The sequence below is a fragment of the Boleophthalmus pectinirostris genome, unplaced genomic scaffold, assembly GCF_026225935.1.
Source record: "Boleophthalmus pectinirostris isolate CB_2022bp ecotype Guang Dong unplaced genomic scaffold, ASM2622593v1 HiC_scaffold_10, whole genome shotgun sequence".
Taxonomy (NCBI): Eukaryota; Metazoa; Chordata; class Actinopteri; order Gobiiformes; family Gobiidae; genus Boleophthalmus; species Boleophthalmus pectinirostris.
In genome coordinates, this window is record NW_026570971.1 from 26,736,807 (window position 1) to 26,757,447 (window position 20,641).

The 20,641-nt window shown below is 37.1% G+C and overlaps 1 protein-coding gene across 1 annotated transcript in view; it reads left to right on the plus strand.

Annotated features, from left to right (window-relative positions):
- The first annotated feature begins 612 nt into the window (after window positions 1–612).
- stag1a (stromal antigen 1a) overlaps window positions 613–20,641 on the plus strand; it is a 38,101-nt gene continuing 18,072 nt past the window's right edge. Inside the window, exon 1 of the mRNA XM_055155337.1 lies at window positions 613–774. The gene's annotated coding sequence lies outside the window, so the exon portion shown is untranslated. The remainder of the gene's footprint in view (window positions 775–20,641) is intronic.

Here is a 20,641-nt window from a genome sequence, read left to right on the forward strand (position 1 = left end):
TGCATTAAAAAATCAGGGTTACAAGTTTTACAGTCTCATGCATTTTTTAAATTTAATGATTGACCTACATCAGCAGCCACAGCTGCCCAATGGCAGAGGTGTGGCTGCCCACATTTACAGCCCTTCTTACAACTGCCAGTCACTCACACATCACAGTCGTGCAGGCAAAGTGAAGTGCCTTGCCCAAAGACACAGTGGCAGCCAACCTCTGGGTCTGCAGACAAACTCTCTGTAGGCATAAATAAACAAGAAATAAATCTGTGGGCATGTATAGCCTGCATGGCACACTTGTGGATTCCTGTGGCCTAAAAGTGTGTGTGCAATTACAGTGATGTATAGCTTCAGTTAAACCGTCCAGACTTGGGCCCATTACGATGTTATTCGCCCATTTGCATGTCGTCTGTCTGTGCCACAGAGCCGTAAACCTCCACACAGCAGTCTCCTCACATGTGCCAGTGCTGTGTTGGCGGGTCCTGCGGTTCCTAGGGTCCCTCCCATTCCTCTGCTCGCCCCTGAAGCGCGCCTCCGCAGCGGCTCGTCGTGTGCGCTGTGTCCGCCAGAGGGCACCTCCGGCCCGGTCTGAGCCTGCGCCGCTCCCGCTGCATCACAGAGACCGGAGTACCACCAGATGGCGGTTTAGGATTGCTGCTCTTCTCTCAAGGCGCGGTTCCGCTCGCACGGCCAATTTTCAATATTAAAAAACGCACCTTATTAAAACAAAAATTGCTTTATTGTTCCGGTAGGAGATAATCGGCTCGGAGATGGTCGTAAAAGGTGAGTGTGCGGTGTTTTTGTGCTGTTTTGTGGTAGGCAGGCACACGGAGCACAGATTAAAGATGGTGGACGTAGACAGGGAAGACTGGGCGATGGGGGATGGGCGCTAGCGGCTTTCTCTCTTCCTCAGTTACATTACAGCCTAGCGGAGCTTTTAGCATCAGAGCTAGCCCCAAAATTTGGCCACGACAGCTCGGTAAAGGCGCAAGTGGTCAGAAGCGCGGGCCTTTTGACACCTATCCTCCGTCGGCCGCGGAGTTTGGCTTGTCAACAAATAAAGATCCATGCGGTGTGACGTGTTTTCATGCTCTCTGCACGGAGCATTCAGCATCATCTTATCCTCGTTTTGCACCTCCGTGTTATGGTCCTATGGTTTTGCCCTCCTGCCAGGCGTTGTTATATTTGCAGCTTGGCACATTTGCGCAATTGCCACGTAGCTGTTGACTTTTCAATCATTGCATTTTATTGTTTTGCACATTTAATCTCTCTCTACTTTGTGTCAACATCACTATCTCTGCTCCTTCTCGTCTCAAGTTTGCAGAGTACAGCAGACTTTTGCAAACAAATACAATGCTTCATATCTAAATTTGACACCACTGTTTTATATTATTTTTCATTCCATTTTCTTGCACGCATGGTTAGCAAACACTGGTATTATGGCGCGCCTTTTCCACTATTCCCGCCCCCTTCTGTGCGGGAAGCAGGCAACATTTAGCGGGGAAACGTGATCACATGAGGGGGATGGGCTCCAGTAGGTTGCCCGACAAGTTTCCATGGGCTCCGGTGTTGGCTGTCCACCCCTCCCGCCCTGTGCCGCGTGTTGTCGGGTGTTTTTGTGGGTCAAAGTGCCTCCAGTGTGGATCTCTAGTGATTACATAACTGCTTTGTTTACAGTCTGCAGCCGTGAGATTTTTCACCCAGGCAGTCTATGGATTATCTGTTGTTGCCTGGTTTGACTTGGCTGCATTTTAATATTCATTTTTATCTTAAATGCCATATTTTGTAGTATAATTCTATGATTAATTAATTAAAAACACAAGATTTTGAGCTCAATACGTGGCTGTTTCTGGCCACTCAAGATAAGACCCAGCTACCTATAATATCCAACTGGGTTTGGCCTTGAACTAACAAAAAACACAAATGGGAGATAGCCAGCCAAGAGCTCAGTCAAGTGGCAGAGAGGGAAAAGGTTGTTGGTTAAATCCCTGATGACTACCATTGCTTATCGCTGTTGTGTCCTTTGGCAATACATAGCCTACCTCTGATTCCATGTGCTTTTGCTGATTTAGGCCCATTGTCTTGAACCTTTATATTATTATTGCTGTGATAGAAGACTACATTTCAGATAGTGCTGTGTGTTCAGCAACATAAAAAGGCTAATGTGTGTTGGGGAAAATAGGTCACTGTACTTCTGTGTGCTATCTATAACATGTCTGACCTATTTACATTATAATTTCAAACACTACAATATAGGGAAGGGACAAGATCTTGTGCCACAAAAGATCTGACATTTTCCCCATATATGTTCGTGTTTGGACTGCAGTTAACATTTTGAGAAGCCATTGTTCCAGAATGCAGGGCTATAATGGCAGCAAAAGTATTCAGTAAAATAAATCAAATATTGTTAGGGCCAAAATTGTAAACTGGATCACACAATTTTGTTATAACTTATATAAAAATCTTGTCTTGTTTCGATTTCATGGGCTTAATCGTCTCGTTATTCCTAATTACAATACTGTAAAGACTGGGTCAGTTTACTTGGATAGATTTTAACTAATAAAAGTAATTGAAGGATTGGTCATTTGTACGGTACATTGGAAAAGAATACACTTTAGGTATTTCCTGGTCCCTACTGACTGTAGTGAATGGGTTGATTTACTGTAGATAAAGGTATAAATTGCTATTATATTTCTGTTAACTTTTTCATTTATAAGCATGCACCCAAATAATATCTTTGAGCCAGTGTGACCAGTTACATCCAGTCACATATTAATTGACCATAACTTATTCTAAATCTGAACCAGATTTTTGATGTGTGATGTTTTAAAGTATGTTTTCATAATGCCTTTTTTGCCAAGTAAAGAGTCACCTTTGAATGTGCAATAACAATGCATTTATTATTGCTCCCTTACCTATTATTCAAAATATTAACACCTCTTGGATGTAACTTTGGACGACACCAACCTTTTCCAAATGTGTTTATTTGACTGTTACACTATGAATCTGAGTTTTGTTACCAGTACCACCAAACCTTTTACTTAGTCTTAACAAAGTGCTGTGGTGGGAGCAGTTTTCCCCATGAGTCCTAAATCCTTTGGCTTTGTGCCGGAGTTCTTCCCAAAGCCACAGAAATGACTGTATTGTTGAAACTCAGGCTGTATGTAGTTTTAATAACAGCAGCCCCAAGCAACAGCAAAAGACAGACATGTGTAACTCTGGATGACAAAGTGGTCAATACACCATTTAAGAAAAACAGAAAAATGACTATAAAATACAATAAAATCAATTAAAATAAATAAAAAATAATCAATAATAAGACTTGAATACATCCAAATTAAACAAACTTGAATACAGTTACATTATGGGTTAAATTCATAACAATAAGGTGAGTTTAATTGACATTAAAATAGATATTACCTTATAGTGGCTTCATATATTTGTGTGTATTTGTGTAAGGTTGTTTAGAAATGGCTATTATTGTATTGTTTTTGGTCTGATAAATATATATCAAATAATGGATTCTCACTACTAGTATCACTAATGTAAATGATCTTGACATCTGTGTTTTTCTAAGTTATTTTAAATATGTACATTATATAACTTTCTGGATTTCGTGGACATAGACAATTAAGGTGTACTTTAATTTCATTTACATTTTCAGATAAATTGTATACTGTGGAATACTCTCCAAAGTCTGCTTTTTTTCTAATATTTTTACTAAAAAGTTACATACTGGTGGCTTTAAAGAAAATAAATATGATAGAATTCCTCAGAATCAACTCTGTTTCCTTCCTTTCCCTATACTGTTATATCATATTGTAGAAACCTCAAGAAAACATTGTTTTGCTTTATGCTTCTGAAGATCATAGTACAGCAGTGTGATTCAGCTATAAATAATAGATAGAACTGTGGATTCTCCTTATTTCTCCTGTGTCTTTAGCGTTGAATGTACAAACAGGAAATCAGTGTTCCTGTTGCCAACTTCTTGGGTGAAGGTGCCCATGTAACAGTGTGTGACAAATGTCAGGCCCATTACATAATCCTCCGGGCTGTGTCATTATCCACATATGGCTCCACAAAAGGCTCACAGCTGCAGCTCTGACGCTCCACCATACATTTAAATGGACAACGCACATGTGAATTCAGTTCCATGTTCTCAATGCTGGTGGATTCTTGGCTTCTCCTGGTGTTTTTCTTTGATGAAGTCTTCAAGTAGACCTCTGGTTAAGTCCTGGTTCACTCCTGTTAGACACTGTGTAGTCCTGGTTTAGTTTGGGTTAGCTATTATTAGATCAAGGTTAGTGTAATAATGGACCCGGTTTGACATTAAAAGCTTAGTCATAAACCTGTAGCTAATTCTGTCCTGTTTAAACAGTTTTCTGTTGTTAAAGAGTTGGAACCTAAAAGAGTATTTTTCATGCAACTATTTATTTTATTTAAAGGTATTGTATTTTTGAGCAATAGAAACACCTGTAATGACACCTTGTAACATTCCAGGGAGAGAAATAACATCTCCATGGAGACAAGCAGGTAGCGGACCCTCTACCAGAAAAGTTGCACAGTGCACCTTTTAATAGCTGAACAGATTTTTTTGTGTGAGAAATTCCCAGATAACAATAAACATCTATTAAAGTAGTGAACAATTATGTAAGTATTATTTGTTATGCTTTTCCAATTAATTGTTCCAGCCTGTTACACATGATTATAGTCCTGTTTTAGTTCTTTTTAGCTTTTATTTGATTTATTTTAGCTATGTCCCTCTGTTTAAAGTGAAATCGATGTTTACTTTTATGCCATTTTAAAATATGTAAACCAGCCACATCCAATCGCGCGCATGTATTCAAATATTTGTTTTGACTGGAGCAGCGTCTCTTCTTTTTTGAATAATAACCTGCACGACTTGTTTTCCCAGGTCACTTGGTCTGAGCTTGTTTCTCCAAATGTTAAACAAACAAAAACTCAAGTGCTTTTCTCTTTCTTTTCGCTCTTGTGTCCAATGGGGTCATGGGTCGCGTTGGGCTATTTTTGCAACAATCACAGCCTGGACAATGGACGATTAGTCACAGGGCATCTACTAGTACCTTTTCCTTTTCGCCACCAGATTGGAGTTTGGTCTTTCCTAGCACAGACCTCTCTGTTTACCATGCATTTTCTTTCCAGTTTTAAGTAGGAGAGATTTTTGTAATCCTAAGTATCTTTATATTAACAATGCGTATTATTAGATATAATGATTCCTCATCACAAACATACCTGGAGTTGTGTTTTGTTTCATTCACACATGTTTAACACACAGAGCCTGCATAATTATTAAATTGCAATATAGAAAATCACAGCTACTCACTCACATTTAATCACTATAAGGGCAAATTTAAAGTTATACCACTCAAACATGCCTTTTAAATTGTGAAGTACCATGCAAAATATGGGAATAAAAAGTATTTATAATAATCCTATGATATTTGCTTCATTGAAATTGAGCAAAGATTGTTGGTAGTCCCCCGCTGTTTGAGATGGAGCAATTATCAAATCGCAAAGGCTGCAGTTATTTAGATAGGATTTCCTCTGCAAATAATGAAAATCCAGTTCGCATTTCAGTATTGTCCCAATGATCCTAGAGTTGTTTTCAATATGCATAATGAGTAGAACCTTACTTTTTAAAACATATTGCAAATATAATTGTAATCACAATATTTAAAATTTTATATTTTTCTAAGATAGTAAAACTTTTCCTGACAAAAAAATAAGACATAAAATAAGACCTAACCAGGATTTGAGATGGCTCTAATGGTTAAAGATGCACTGTGTAACTTTTTCAGTGGAGCATCTGTTTGCATCTTTGTTCTACAATAAAGCATTAACTTAACTATACAGAAGGTGACATTTCAGTGCAGTTGTAAGGACATTTTTAGAGAAATATTTTGAAATTCTCATCTATTTTACCCTTTACTACTAAAGGTACATTGTGTAATTTTTCTGGTGGAGTGTTTGTCAAATTCTTTTCTCCATGGAGATGTTATTGCTTTGGAATGTTTCACAGTATGATATTAAATCTTCCTATCTTCATGGAGACCAAACCAGACCAATTTACAGGTCAGATCTGTGGAGAAGCAACTCCACTCATGGTCAGAATGCTTATTTTTGAGCTATAAAGTTACCTGTAATTGAATAAATGTTAGGTAGAGCTGTTTAATGTCATACTGTGGAACATTCGAGGCAGAGCAATGACATAGCTATAGAAACAAGCAGATGACGGACCCCCAACCAAAAGCTACACAGTGCACCTTTTACATAAGCAATAAGAATGTGTCACTCATTGTTGATTGCTGTTTTTCCAAAATAGTGCAAACCTTACATGCTACAACAAAGCAACATATTTCAAATTCCAAACACAGAAGCTTATCATAATTATTGTCAATATAGCAGCCATTAAGCAGGATGTAGATGATTTCGAATGCATTAGTGTTATTTTCCCCATAGTCTGAGGAGGTGGAGTGACTACAGGCGCGAGGTGAACAGTAATGAGAAGTGCTGTGTGTTGTTTAGTGATGTCTCTGGTTTACCTGCTTGGCTCTGTGGTGGTCGCTCAACTGTGAAGCTGCCTTTATATTACTGCATAGTGTTTGTGCTACGGACTTCAGAGATACAGATACTATAGACTCTTTTCAATACAAAAAATTGCTATACCTGATTTTTATTGTTTTAAAGGTTCCATATTACATGAAATTGACTTGTGTGAGTTTTAAGTCATGTTTTAATGTGGTTACTTCCTCAAAATATACCGGGAGTTGTGTTTTATTTCATTCACACTTGTTTGAGTAATCCTGCATTATTAGGCTGTCTACATCTCTGTTCCACCTTGCGATGTCATGAAGCTGTAGTTTTCAAGTTACCTTTTACCTTTTGTTCAGTAGAGTAAGGCAGTAGGTAATTCCAAGGATGTAATTATCCAAATGATTCTAGTGAAGGTATATGGAGTTTAATAACACAACGGAGCACTTCCTATATTAGCCCATGACACCACAAGGTGGAAGAACTAAATATGCAGGGTTTGTGTGCTAAAAATGTGTGAATGAAAAAAACAAATACAACTCCAGATATGTTTGTGATGAGAAACCTACATTATAACATAGTTTAGAAAATGGCGTAGTACTGGCCCTTTAAACATGTGAAAAACATAAACGCTTTTCACAGAGCAGAGTTTTGCCGTTATGGTAAAGCTAACAACAACTAGCATGCCTACACGCACTTCCTGATTATCCGGCAATAAAATGCTTTCTAAGTAGATGCACATGGCACTCAGCTGACTTCTTTTAACCTCAAGTGCTGTTTATGTAATATACTTGTACTGAGGTAAGACAAATTTTGTTCAAATACATGAGAGTATAGGGCCTTTTAAATGGTTCTTTGGTTTTGGCTTGGCTACCTCAACTCTGACGACTATGCCAGAAACTGCTCTGGGATTGTGCAATTAATCACATTTTAATCAAATTGAGATCCAATCATTTGAAATTGTCAAAATTAATTAACTTGGGACTTTGTAATCGAGAGGTTTACAGCCAAATCCCCTCATTGAAAGCACATGTTTGGAGAAATGAAATATGACATCTTTTGGAGAGTGATTTAAAAGTTTGTATTGGTTCTGCTCATGAACTTAGCACTGAAAGTCATATTTATTTGTCTTGACGGTGCATTCATTGTGCAGCTTTTCTGGTGGAGGGTCCATCATCTGCTTGTTTATATGGAGATATTATTGCTGTACCTGGAATGTTCCACAGTATCACATTAAACACTATTGCCATGGAAACAAGCAGGTGATGCAACTAGGCCAAGTTACAAATCAGATCTGTGAAACGGCAACCCCAGTGTTTCAAGACATCTTTCTTAGCAAATAAATACACCTCTAATTGATTAAATGCAAAATGTTTACCTTAATGCCACAGTGACAAGCTTTCCAGGCAAAGCAATAACATCACATGGTAGCGGACCCTCATCAGAATGTTACATAGTGCACCTTTAAGGCCCATAGCCAATACACAAGAAATATATCTTTCTTTCTCTTCTGGGCACTAATTTTCATTGCGACATTGCAACCTAAGCCTTGGCTGATGTCTTTTGCTTTTATACTTGAATGTCTCCTAAGTATGATTTAATATGTGCTTATATTCATTCTTTGTAAAAATGACAATTGGACAGGAATTCTTTGGCCTTGGCTTTATCTTGTTAATAATTACAGACTGACAAGAGCTATGTTATGATTTATGACTTCACCAAATAAAAGGTTAAATATTTTTACCATGTTATTTCCAGTTCTTTAGGCCTGTTCACTCGAAATTGTCTGCTATTTCCTGTCCACCTGGTCAAACATAAAAGCCTGTATACAGACACAGTGAAGCTCGCTCAAAATAATTCCTGTTTTCCTTTGAATGTTGTTGCTTTTTGAACTTCTTATTTGGGGAGTTTGAGTTGTGGCTGTCTCATCTGCTCTCTGCATTGGGGAAACATTTGTGGAGCTCATATTTGGATCCAGAGCTGCAGCAGTGACAGCCGTGCGTTTTATATGAGGTCTGTGAAGGAACATTTTATTAAAGATGTTATAGCTTTAAACTGCGCCGCCAACAGCTCCCCTCGCTCACATCTGTCCCCATACACAGTGATTCAGATAACACATTGCGACTAAGTACGATGTAACAATAACGGTTATATTAAAATGTTATTATGAATCGCAAGCTATTATTATTATGAACGCACTTGTGTTTTGCTTGGACCTACATTCATCATTCTTAGACTTTTCACACCAAGTACCCAGGCCTGTCACGATAATTACTATATCGACTGGGACAATTTATTTTGGGGTTCAATATTTGTCGTGTGTACAATGTCTTTGTAAAAGTGGGGAGATTTGGGATATTTATGTTAAAATACATTAAGATTTTAGCTGTAGAATGTTGAATACCAAATTTTTATGGCTAATTATTGGTTCATTTTATTAGTTCTTTGGTGCAGATCAGAAATTTTAATGAAACAATTTAAAAATGGTTTACTAGGATTATCTAGCTTTATTGTTTTTGTGTCAGTAGCGATATATTGTGCTTCAAAAAGATTTGCTATCGTGACAGGCATATGAGTAGTTCTACGGCAAAGAAAACGTCCCCATGACAAATATTGATCCCCCAAATTGATTGTTCCATCAAATATATATTTAATGATAAGTCAATATATGATAGTTCATTTGGTCTACATCACGTGACCACTCTGAGGAAGACCGCTTGTGAGCAGTCGAAACTGTCAGGTATGAAAACAAAGAACCTAATAACATAATGTGATGTGAAGCGCATTACATATCTTGAAAACTGCCACATAAAAACTGCTATTTAATTTTAAAAAGTAAAATTTAAATTACTGTTCACATTATTCATTCACTCCATACTCAGTAGTGGTAGACTAATGAAAGTGAGGCAGCCAATCTGCACCATCGGCCTCTCCGACCACCACCAGTGCACGCGCACAAACACATGGTACTTTCACATTAGGCAAGGTGGGGGGAGTCTGTCTTGCCTAAGGACACAACAGAACTGAGCGGGAATCTTTGGGTTGATGTACAAATGCTCAAACCAGCCATATTCCCCTCCTCATTCTAAATACATGGACCAAACATCTGGTTGTGTAATATAGAAATCAGATAGAAAATCATTATTTCTGTCTTTATGAGGATAAACTACATCTGCAAGGCATTAGATTTCCAGCCAAAAAGCGTTGTCTGCTTGTAAAAGCTGCTGATTGGTGATGTATGAGGTATGTGTGAAGTACTGTCCCTCGCTTTTGTTAGGATCTTGAATTTTCCCCCAAACGCTTTAGGAGTAAGGTTAGAAAATACCACCTTTTTTCTTCTTTAGTGTCTGCTCTAGTCTTGGCTCATTCATTTGTACACACTGTTACTTAATATTGATTCACGCGCTGCTGCCAAGTCAATTCTTTGGCTTTTACAGAGTGGAAATAAAGTGGCTGCAGAAGGACAGAAAGATTGGAGCAGCCCATTCAAAGTGCTATTGTACCCAAGCTTGGATAAAGTGAACTGTTTGTGATGGAGTTTAAAGCAGGAGGGAGATTGGAGTTAAGGCTGCTATGCTAGTGCTATGGTTACAAGCTAGTGCTGTTGGTGTAATAGATATAATAAGATATATTAAGAGCAATTTACTGCAAGTCAATTCTCTTCTATGTCATTTGTGCAAGTCGAAGATTATGCTCAAGTACCTAATATGGAGTGTTGATACAACAATTTGCCCTACTATTTTGGACTGAAAACAGATTCCAGTACCCCAGTGCAGTGTTTCCCACAGGTTTGTACTTAGATGGTGGCACAAATGATCCAAAAATGCACTAATAACAAATTAAATATAGTTACTTCTGTATAGTTTTGACAATACTAGAAGCATAAGGTATGATTTGTTTCACCATGTTTTGTTCAGCTTCTTTTTAGACTATGGGGACAAAAATTAGACTACTTTTTTTAGACAATAGAACCTCAGTTTAGCATCTTGTTTCATTGTAAGCATACTTTTCTGTGCAAGAGAACTGTACTATACATAATAAATGTGCAGTATAAGGCTATGTGAAATACAGGGTTCTAAATGTCTGTCGTGCTCTGGCTTATTAACATGTTGCTGTTAAATGTCTATGCTAACATGGTATTGTAATCACTGCTCTTGTCTTTGTCTTATCTAGCTGTACATAGTCTCTGTAAGTAGTGTGTGTTTATGTAATGTTTTACATTACATAATTTTTTTATTTTTGTTACACCAAGCTGCAGGGGGTCTACAGATCTATGGAAATTAGCCCAAGGATATCTATCATATTTACATTTGTGTAAATATTCATTAATATGCATTGTTCCCCCTGTTCTTAAAGGTTCTACATTACACAAAATTGACGCTTGCGAGTTTTAAGCAATGTTATAATGCTGTTCCCTCATCAGAAAACATACCTGGAGTTGTGTTTTGTTTCATTTATAGATATTTGAGTAATCCTTTGTTATTATTCTGTCCACATCTCCACCTTATGATGGCATGAAACAGTAGTTTTCAAGTTAACAGCTACCTTTTACCTTAGAGATATGAAATTCCAGAGCTGAAATTGTCCAAATGATTCTGAGGAAGGCGTGTGGAGTTTAAAAATGCATGGGAGCACTTCCTGTATTACCACATGACATCACAAGGTGTTTTCTGTTTGAGAGCGTATCTCAGTCTAAATATCCTGTTTGTGTGAATGAATCAAAACAAAACTCCAGGTATGTTTATGATGAGGAAATAACATAATAATATAGATCAGAAAACAATGTAATATGGGCCCTTTAAATAAATAAATATACCACTATACTTGAGCTGCTGAGTCCTGGTTCAGCCGTGCTCTGTGTTATCGGCCCATCTGCCGCTCCAGTGCAGGGACGGGGGATTAAGGGGTTTCTCTGCTCCTTCTGACTCCAGCTGATTGTTTGACCATAACCTTCTTTATATCCCTAGACAATGTATTACCACCAACAACCACTGCTACAGCACAGCATGGGGCTCCTTCAGTCTGTTTGAAAGGGGAGAGTGTCCAATGAAAACATAACATTACATGGACATATTTTGAGTTTCAAATTTTGGACGTTTAAATTATTGATCTGGGGAAGAGCAAGAGTCTGTCTAGGGCTTCTTGCTTATAAGATGAGAGGCGGGTACTGCTTGACATTCTATCAGATGCCCTTCCTGTTGCAGTTTTGTACGTTTATACAGGCTTCGGGCTAGCGCAGATGACAACCATCGACTGTATGGACATAGCTAGCGTAGCCGCTGCGTTCCAAATAGGAAATGATCATGCTGGTGGGGTGCTTCCGGGTCCATCGACTCTGGCTCCAATAGACTTTAGATTGAAAGACCGTCACCCCCTCTCTGTAATTGCTGCTCTTAGCCTCATCATTTTGTTTTAAAATACTCGTAATAACCTCTTCACATGATCCTAGTGTTTTTGTTTCGCTATTTTGTCCATAAATAAACTCCTATTCCCTAATATGGAACTCGGCTCCAAACTCACTCCTATAACTGACTTCACACTCCCTTATTCCACTTCTTTACAGTCTATGGTGGCAACTGAACATGTTATTGCTTGATATGTCCAGATGCTCAGTGGATGAAGTGAATAGATTTTATCATATTATATTACCTAATGCTAATTTTAATATTTTACTTTATATTTGTACAAGGTAATTGCAGTCCACTAGCTTTCACTGTCTTTGCCTGTCTGTGAAGGCTTCAGTATTGTGAATCCAGACTGTTTTCTGAAAGTACACAGTAGTGAGACTCGTCACTCAATAATAAAGTAGCCCATTATATTTGTTTGCACTGTGCTGTTTTATTCAGTGTTTACATTGAGTTCTCAGCTGGAGCTTTCCACATTTTCTTCTATCAGACTGGACCAAGGGTTTTACAGTCTATGGCAATCAAATTTTTGGCTGAAATTTTTTGGTAAGAGTATGTCTGAAAACAAACAATGGAAAAAGAATGGATGTCTTTAAAAATGAAAACAAGGAACTTATTCCTGACTTGAAAACACAAATCAAATCACAAAAATGGGCAGAAAAATTTGAATTTTCTAAATTGTGCAGCCCTAACTGGAACTTTGCAACAAAGGTGCACTGCGTAATTTTTCTGGCATAGAATCGACACCTTCTCTACGGAGATGAGATATTGCTTTGCTTGGATTGTCCCACACCCATAGTGTGGCATTAAACTCATCTCCATGGAGACAAGCAGATGTTACGCCACCAGGCCAAGTTACAGGTCAGATATGTGAAGAAGCAAGCCTTCCCAGACTAATGTTTTTCATTGTATTTTTGGGCAATAAAAAGACATGCAAATTAAAAAGCTGGATGGATATGTTTAATTCCAGAAAAGCAAGGGAAATTTTAATTCAGTCATCTGGACAAAAGTTAGGACACTACCTTATATCTGCCTAAATGGAGAAGCTAACTACAGGCTATAAAACTACACTACTATGGAACCTACCTGAACCACTGAGGGATTAAACAGACCTCCACTAGAAAACTCACATAGTGCGCCTGTATTGCTTGCTTCTAGATAGGAGCACATCATTAGGAAAATAATAAGTATTGAGACTGTTTATTTATGTATTTATGTAACAGCTTCATCCCTCACCTCATCTATAGAGGTGCACCGCAAATCTGGGCCAAGGTGAGAAGCGCCAGCCACAAATCAGATGAACAAATTAGTTTCTTTTTCTCCCATTTCCCTGGTGCTACGGTGACAGTCACACTCCCCCTCCCCCCTTTACCCCAAATCACCCCCTCTCCCCCTAACCCTATCCTCCAATTATCCTGTAACTACACACAGCAAGTACTCTGCCCATATAAGGAAAAGGAAATGACTATAATATTATATTTTGAATGTCATGCTTTGTTCTTAAAGGTACTTCTTGGGAGATGGGAAGAAAAAATCTATTTCTCAGCAAAGATGTAATCGTAGCATCTTTTTCGCTTCCTTTGGTTTTCTAAGATCAGGGAAAAAAAAAAAAAAACTATTAACAGATGGTGTAGTGCAAGACTGCATGATGCCATGATTTATTATGTCAAAACCTGCTAGTCCTGTTTTAGACTTAAGACATTCTTTAGTCCATTTTTAGTCTATTACATTGTTTAGCCTCTATTGTGTAATATAGTATTTGTTTTGAATTGTCAAACTTATAGCAGACAAAACTGTTTTCTTCTCACAGTGGTGATAACTTGTTAGAGGCAATTTAATGAAATAACTTGGATGCAGTAATTAAAGAACACTGGCATCTCATTATGTGCATACTCTAAAATAGGCTATAAGGAATATTTTTTAAAGGTGCACTGTGCAGCCTTTATGGTGGAGGGTCCATTACCTGCTTGTCTCCAAGGAGATGTTATTGCTTTCCCTGGAAAGCATTATTCATTACGAGTGTTTCTATTGCTCAAAAATACACTAATTCCTTCTATGAATAGGGGCGACTCTCCACAGATCTGAGTTGTAATGTAGCATAGAGCTATAACCTGCTTGTCTCCCTCGTGATATAAATCCTGCATGTTTAGATTCTAAATATGAGTTCTCAAACAGAAAACACTCCACCTTCTATTCCACTTTGTGATGTCATGTGGCAATTCAGGAAATGCTCCACTGTATTTTTTAAACTCCATACACCTTCATTGCCAATCTCTACTGAACAAAAGGTAAAATGTAGCTGCTGAAAAATACTGCTTCATGACATCACAAATTGGAACAGAGCATTTTGAGCTTTGGAGATGCAGACAACTATATAATGCAGGTTTCCTTGAACATGTGCAAATGAAACAAAACACAATTTGAGGTATGTTTTTGATGAGGTAACAACATTCTAACATTTCTTAAAGCTCACAAGTCAATTTTGCATAATATAGGACCTTACATTTTTTTCATAAAGTCTATGGGAAAATATATGGGAGATTAACTTGTGGAACCAGGGGGTGGGTGGTTTGTAGACATGTTGTTGATGTGTCTGGGAGCTATAATCTCTCCCATGACATGTTGATAATCTGGTTAATCCCAAAGTCACAGCCCTCTCCTCTCGTGTTTGTGCTCTCTCTGCCCTGAGCCTGTATGGGGCTGGCAGCTTGATAAAGTGCAATTATTGTCTCTGTGTCTGTAGCAGCTGTCCGGAGGGAGACTCTGCTCCAACACTACTCTCTTTTACTGCAAAGGTTTTCAGACCTCAAGATAAGACTGTCACCATAACAAATTTTAGAGTGCGATATATGGCTGAAGAAAATATAGACGATAATATTGAAACAAATTTATGCTACTGACACCAATTTTTTTGCAAATATATATATATCTATATCTATATATATCTCTATCTATCTATCTATCTATCTATCTATATACATACATACATACATACATATATATATATCTTTGTTAAACCACTTCTTGTGCAAAGTTAATATGAAATGCATCAGTTTTATGCAGTCAAAACAATCAGTCAAATCAAAACAGTGAATTTGTCAAGTATATTGCTTGAATACTGCAGCCGATACTGAAACTATATCATCAAATGTATTATCACAATATTTAATATTTTTGCACACCCCTAATTTGTTAAAAAATAAAATGTACCCATGTTAAATATTGACCTCCAAAATGTATTGTTCCATCTTTCATATATATTAACAATAAAATAATATAGTATTTATTGTGACAGGCCCAGCTAAGCAGATAACTCAATATGTAAGAAATAGTAAAGTAGTAGAAAGAGTAATGATAAAAGTTAAAAACCTGCATGTTATTCATAAAATATTACCTAGTATCATCATTGTAAAGCGAACACTAAGTGAGTTTTTTCCTCCATTAGCTCCACTGCCAGTACCTCTAATATTCCTGTTGTATTACACATCTTAATGGCCTGTGTGAAAAGAACCATTGTATCATTTATTAGTGTTTTCCAAAGGCCAAATTCCTCTGGCTTTTAAAACGTCTCTCAAGAACATCTTCATTTTCTGTGCCACTGCAGATTAACATAATTTTCTCATTTGGCTGCCTTCATCTCTGTGTGCAGGCGAGATTTCTCTTGGACAAAAAGAAGCAAAAACATACGGTAGATGTGTGTGTGTAATAAGGACTAACTATTGGGTAGCTCAGCAATTAGCATACTCTCATTGTCACTTTGTCCTGTCACAACACACTTTGAAGCACTATATACTGCTACAGAGAAATGAAATGATAAACGCTAATACTAAAACTACTTTATGCCACTGACACAAAAATAAAGTAGAACAATTCCAGTAAATCATTTTAAATACTGTATTCAGTATAATTAAAAGGTCTGAGCTGCAACAAATGAATAGCAGAATGAACCAATAATTAGCTATAGAAGCGACTTATTCAACCTTTATTATATTACTACTAATATAACAAAAATCTCCCAATTATTGTAAAGAAAATGTACACATGATAAATAGTGAGCTCCAAAATATATTGTTCCAGCTTTCATGAATTGAAAGCTAATGTACTGATAGGCCTTATGTCACTGGGCCACTGTGTGAAAGAATTTACTGTTGGCAATAACTGTAAGTATATTTTGATCCATCATCTCTTTTTTCCTGTTTATTGGGGGAAAAAAACAAAACATTCCCTTATTCACTTACAGAACAGTGATGCTTCTAAATTAATATCTAATTTGGTTTTGTTTGTACTTAATGTTTACTTCCCAAAAAAGTAAAAACAGATCTGCTTTTTTTCTAATACAATTTTTGCCTTTGAACCCAGCATGCAGGAGCAACTTTTTGGATGTGCATCACTCTATCTAATAGTACTGCTCCCCAAAAAACCCACAACAAAACAAATGCCTACCACCAATGATAATCTACTATAAAGGACCACATCTAATCCAACACAACTTTATAGAACACTTTAAAATGCTAGTTTGCTGTGTACAAACTCATGGCAAATGAAATGTCTAGAAAAGCAATATAAAACTGTAAAATGTCTAACCTAACTGAGTTAAAACCAAAGAAAACATATTTTAATTATACATTTTAACAATAAATTTAAAAACCAAAAGTGTATTGACCAGTCTTAACAACTCTAATCATTATTTTGACTGGCCAAAGCATTTCTACGGTAACACATCCTCCATGTTTCTCAGTATCTGTTGTCACTCTCATCGGCCACATACAGTGAACCTAACACCAGCTCTCTTGGTCACATGACAGGGATCACATGACCCACTCCAGACCGATTTAACCCTCTTTGCAGCAGGTTGCTTAGATGCAGCCTTTGGTGGGAGATATGTTTGTTTCTGTTACATAGTATGGCCCTGGATTTGTACCACTGGCCTTGGTATTTTTGAATAGTAACTTTATAGGATCTGCTTAGAAAGATCACAGTTTTTAGAGCTGTTTAAAGGAGCACTGTGTAACTTTTATGTTAGTGGATCCGTCACCTTTTTGTTTCTATGGAAATGTCATTGCTCTGCTTAGAATCTTCTACAGTAAGACAATAAACAGATCTTCCATAAATTTATTCAATTACAGGTGGTTTTATAGCTCAAAAATATCTAGAAAAAAAGGCATTCTGACTGTGAGTGGGGTTGACCCTCCACAGATCCGACCTGTAACTTGGCCTGGTTTAGTCTCCATGATGATAAAGATTTAATGCCATACTGTTAAACATTCTAGACAAAGCAATAATTTCTCCATGGGAAAAACAGGTGACACACTTTCCACCGAGTTACCGCATAGATCTTTAAGCCACAAGGTCTTGTATTGTATCTCACCATGTAAAACGTACCAGATGTCTTATTTTTTATAGTAATACACTCACTCCTTTCAAGAAATATCTCTTTCTAGCCATTTTGTGATTTTGATCTTTAAAAACTGGAAACCCTACAAATCAAACACCATAAACATCCTCTTTAGATTGGTTAATAAATTGCTTCATTGGTCAGTGTTTGTTACTTGTTGCGCACGGTCCACTTCATCTCCACAAACCACTTCAGGCACATACATTTGATTATATAGCCCGGTAATTAATAATAAACTGGCCATTATTGCATTGACGTTAAACTCAGTAACGACTCAATGATGTGATGTAGAGCGACTGGTAAATGGATTTAAGGTTCAAACACCATTTTGATTATGGTAATTGAAAGTCTCTGCACATGACAAGATCCAACAGCACACACAACAAACAGCTACTCAGAATAATTAGCATGCTAGTTAAGTGCTTATGAAATTATGTTTTGTTTAGGTGTGGACACCTAATATAATATGAAACCTTGGTACTTGACACTGTGCAACAGGCTAATCTGAAATAATCTCCAATGTTCAAGATAATGCTGATTTTTTTTATTTGGACCTGTTGCCATAATGATTAACAATTTTAAACCACATCTTTTGACTGCAAGTCCTCAAAATGCAAACAGCTACTCTAATCCAATTTTCAGTGTTGGTCATTTTCAAGGTGCAAAAAGCCTACTACAGATTATATGTACTATAAAGGACCACCTCTAATCCAACACAGCTTTATAGTACACTTAAAAATGCTAATTTGCTGTATACAAACTCATAGAGAATGGAAGATCTAAAAAAAAAAAAGCAAGAACAAGATAAAACTGTTCATTTGTTCAAATTCAAATTATACAACCCATAAAAAGTAATACATAACAAAATAACATTCTGTCAAAATTGAAAATCTAAAAAGACAGTTTACACTATTACCACGGCATTTGCTTACCAAAATCTTCTATATTCAAAACGTCTTTTACCACTAGTCTATATATTTCTGTATTTTTTCTGCCTCATGCCAGTTTCAAAACCGTGCAATCAGTCATATTTGTTTTATTTGGACAGACCATGCGTGTCCCTGATTGGCTGATTACTCTGTCAGTCACGCCCATCTGAACTCTGGGAGATACAACAAGTGACCAGACTCACATTTAAGATACGACAAGTCACAGATACAGCCTACAAAAAGAGATACAGTGAATTATAAATATGCTGAATTCAGTTATCAAGGCCGAGTAAACAGATTTAAAAAAGGCACAGTTTGCTCTTAATTTCACAAATATTGCTAAGAAGCTACTAAAATGCTGCATGCGTCTTAATTTCTGATTAAAAAAAGCTTACTTTATAGATTCTCACTTATGCAATTTGAAAAAGTATTGTAAATCATGGCATATTTATCAAATTTGCATTAATTTACCACATAAATTATATTATACAAACAATTAGGTAAAGGTGCACTGTGTAACTTTTCTGTTGGCGCATCTGTCTCCTACTTGTTTCCATGGAGATGTTTCTGCTTTATCTTGAATATTCCATAGTATAGTGTTGCACTATCCATCTTGCATTTACTCAAGTAAGTGTTTTTTTAAAATGAAAAACATGCATTCTTACTGGGAGTGGGCTTGCCTCTGCAGAGATGTGACCTATAACTTGGCTTTGTGGCATCATTTGCTTGTGCTTACTTGAGATAATAAGTGTAATGCCATATTGTGGAACACTCAAAGCAACGCAATAATGTGTATGGAGAGAAGCAGGTGAAGGACCCATTACCAGAAATGTTACACAGTTACCTTTAAACAGTGATAGTACAAGGAGAGGGAGAAAATCCCCAAAATATACAAGTTCTTTACGCAGACTACAAAGCTTCTGTTGCCTTCTGTTTGAACTACACCATGGATTGACCCTATCATTGCACTGTATCCTATGAGCCCTTTAGGTTACGTGAAATAGACATAGTTAAACCCATCGGACTGGAGTGGCTGACTGCAGTCCCGGGACACTGATCAGGGTTAACCACCTCTCAGTCCATCTCTTGTGCTGGAGCTTAACTCAGTCGTAAAGTGTGGTTGTAAAGAATGCAGACCACAGCAGCTGGCAACATGGTCAGAGGAAAACCCAGTAAAAGAGGATAGGGCTGGTCTGAAGGTTCAGTTTCAATCCAGGGCAGAACATGACAAAGTAATCTCCAGTGTTCAAAGATAATGTTGAATTTTGCATCAATGTTCTTGTAAAAATTTGCAGGATATTAAAACATGTTAATTCCTGTTCCTACCATATTAAACTTTCAGATAACATTTTTAACCACACAGCACGAGGCCTAAATATAGAAGACTCCAATCAGATTTTTTTTTTATATTTGAAAGTACAACTCATGAAACTAAAATTTAGGCTCTGTATGGAAAACACATGGGCTAATGTGATTTCGGAATTATGAAAAATTAGGATTCCTGCCATAGTGATTAACAATTTAAAACCTTGCATTTCTTTTGAATTTTGAAAAGTCCTCAAAATGCTTGTTTCTGCAAACAAGATATTTCATTGGCTGTTGGAGTTAAAATAACGTGCAGCCCAATGTCATCACTCAATGTCAAAGTTGTCAAATGTAACATGGGGAATTTACAAATTTGAAAATTGTCCCTGATTTGAGGCTGTAGTGTCTGTTGCCATGGAAACTGACCCTTTTGAAACCAAGCGTTTGCACCAAAAGAAATCATTTTACAAATAATTGAAAATTGGCCCTCTCAAATTCAATTTGGCCTTTGCCTCTCAAAAGCTCAAAGTGGTTAAGATACTATTGACTGGTCTGTAATGCCTGAAAGCCCTTCTCATACACAGGCCTAATAGAGATTATAGGCTCTGTCCATGTGTTCTTGAGAATACATTGATGTCATAATCTCAGAGGGAGGGCAAGGGCTGATAACTCTACGGGAGAGGCACTGTTTTTGAAAGTAATATTCAACTTAAAAATCCATAATTGTTGAGCCTTACCTATATCTGTTAAGTTAGGATTGGCTCCACAAACATATCCTTTTTTATAATATGTCATGGTTTAAAGTTTTTTCACTGACTGCAATCACACTTTTGGATTTGAATAATGGCACCACTGTCTCTAATATCGTGAAAAAATAATTTCACATTTATTTGCTTGTTTATCCTTTTGAACTTTGTTTCAGTTTTTGTTTCATATGCATAAGCCCAGTAAATACAAATATCTATATAAACCAGGACACCAAATCTGCAATGTTGTGATGTTTTGTGAATGCTAACTGTAAGAAATGTGCTACTAACTTGCCTTACCTTGGTTTATTTGTAAGA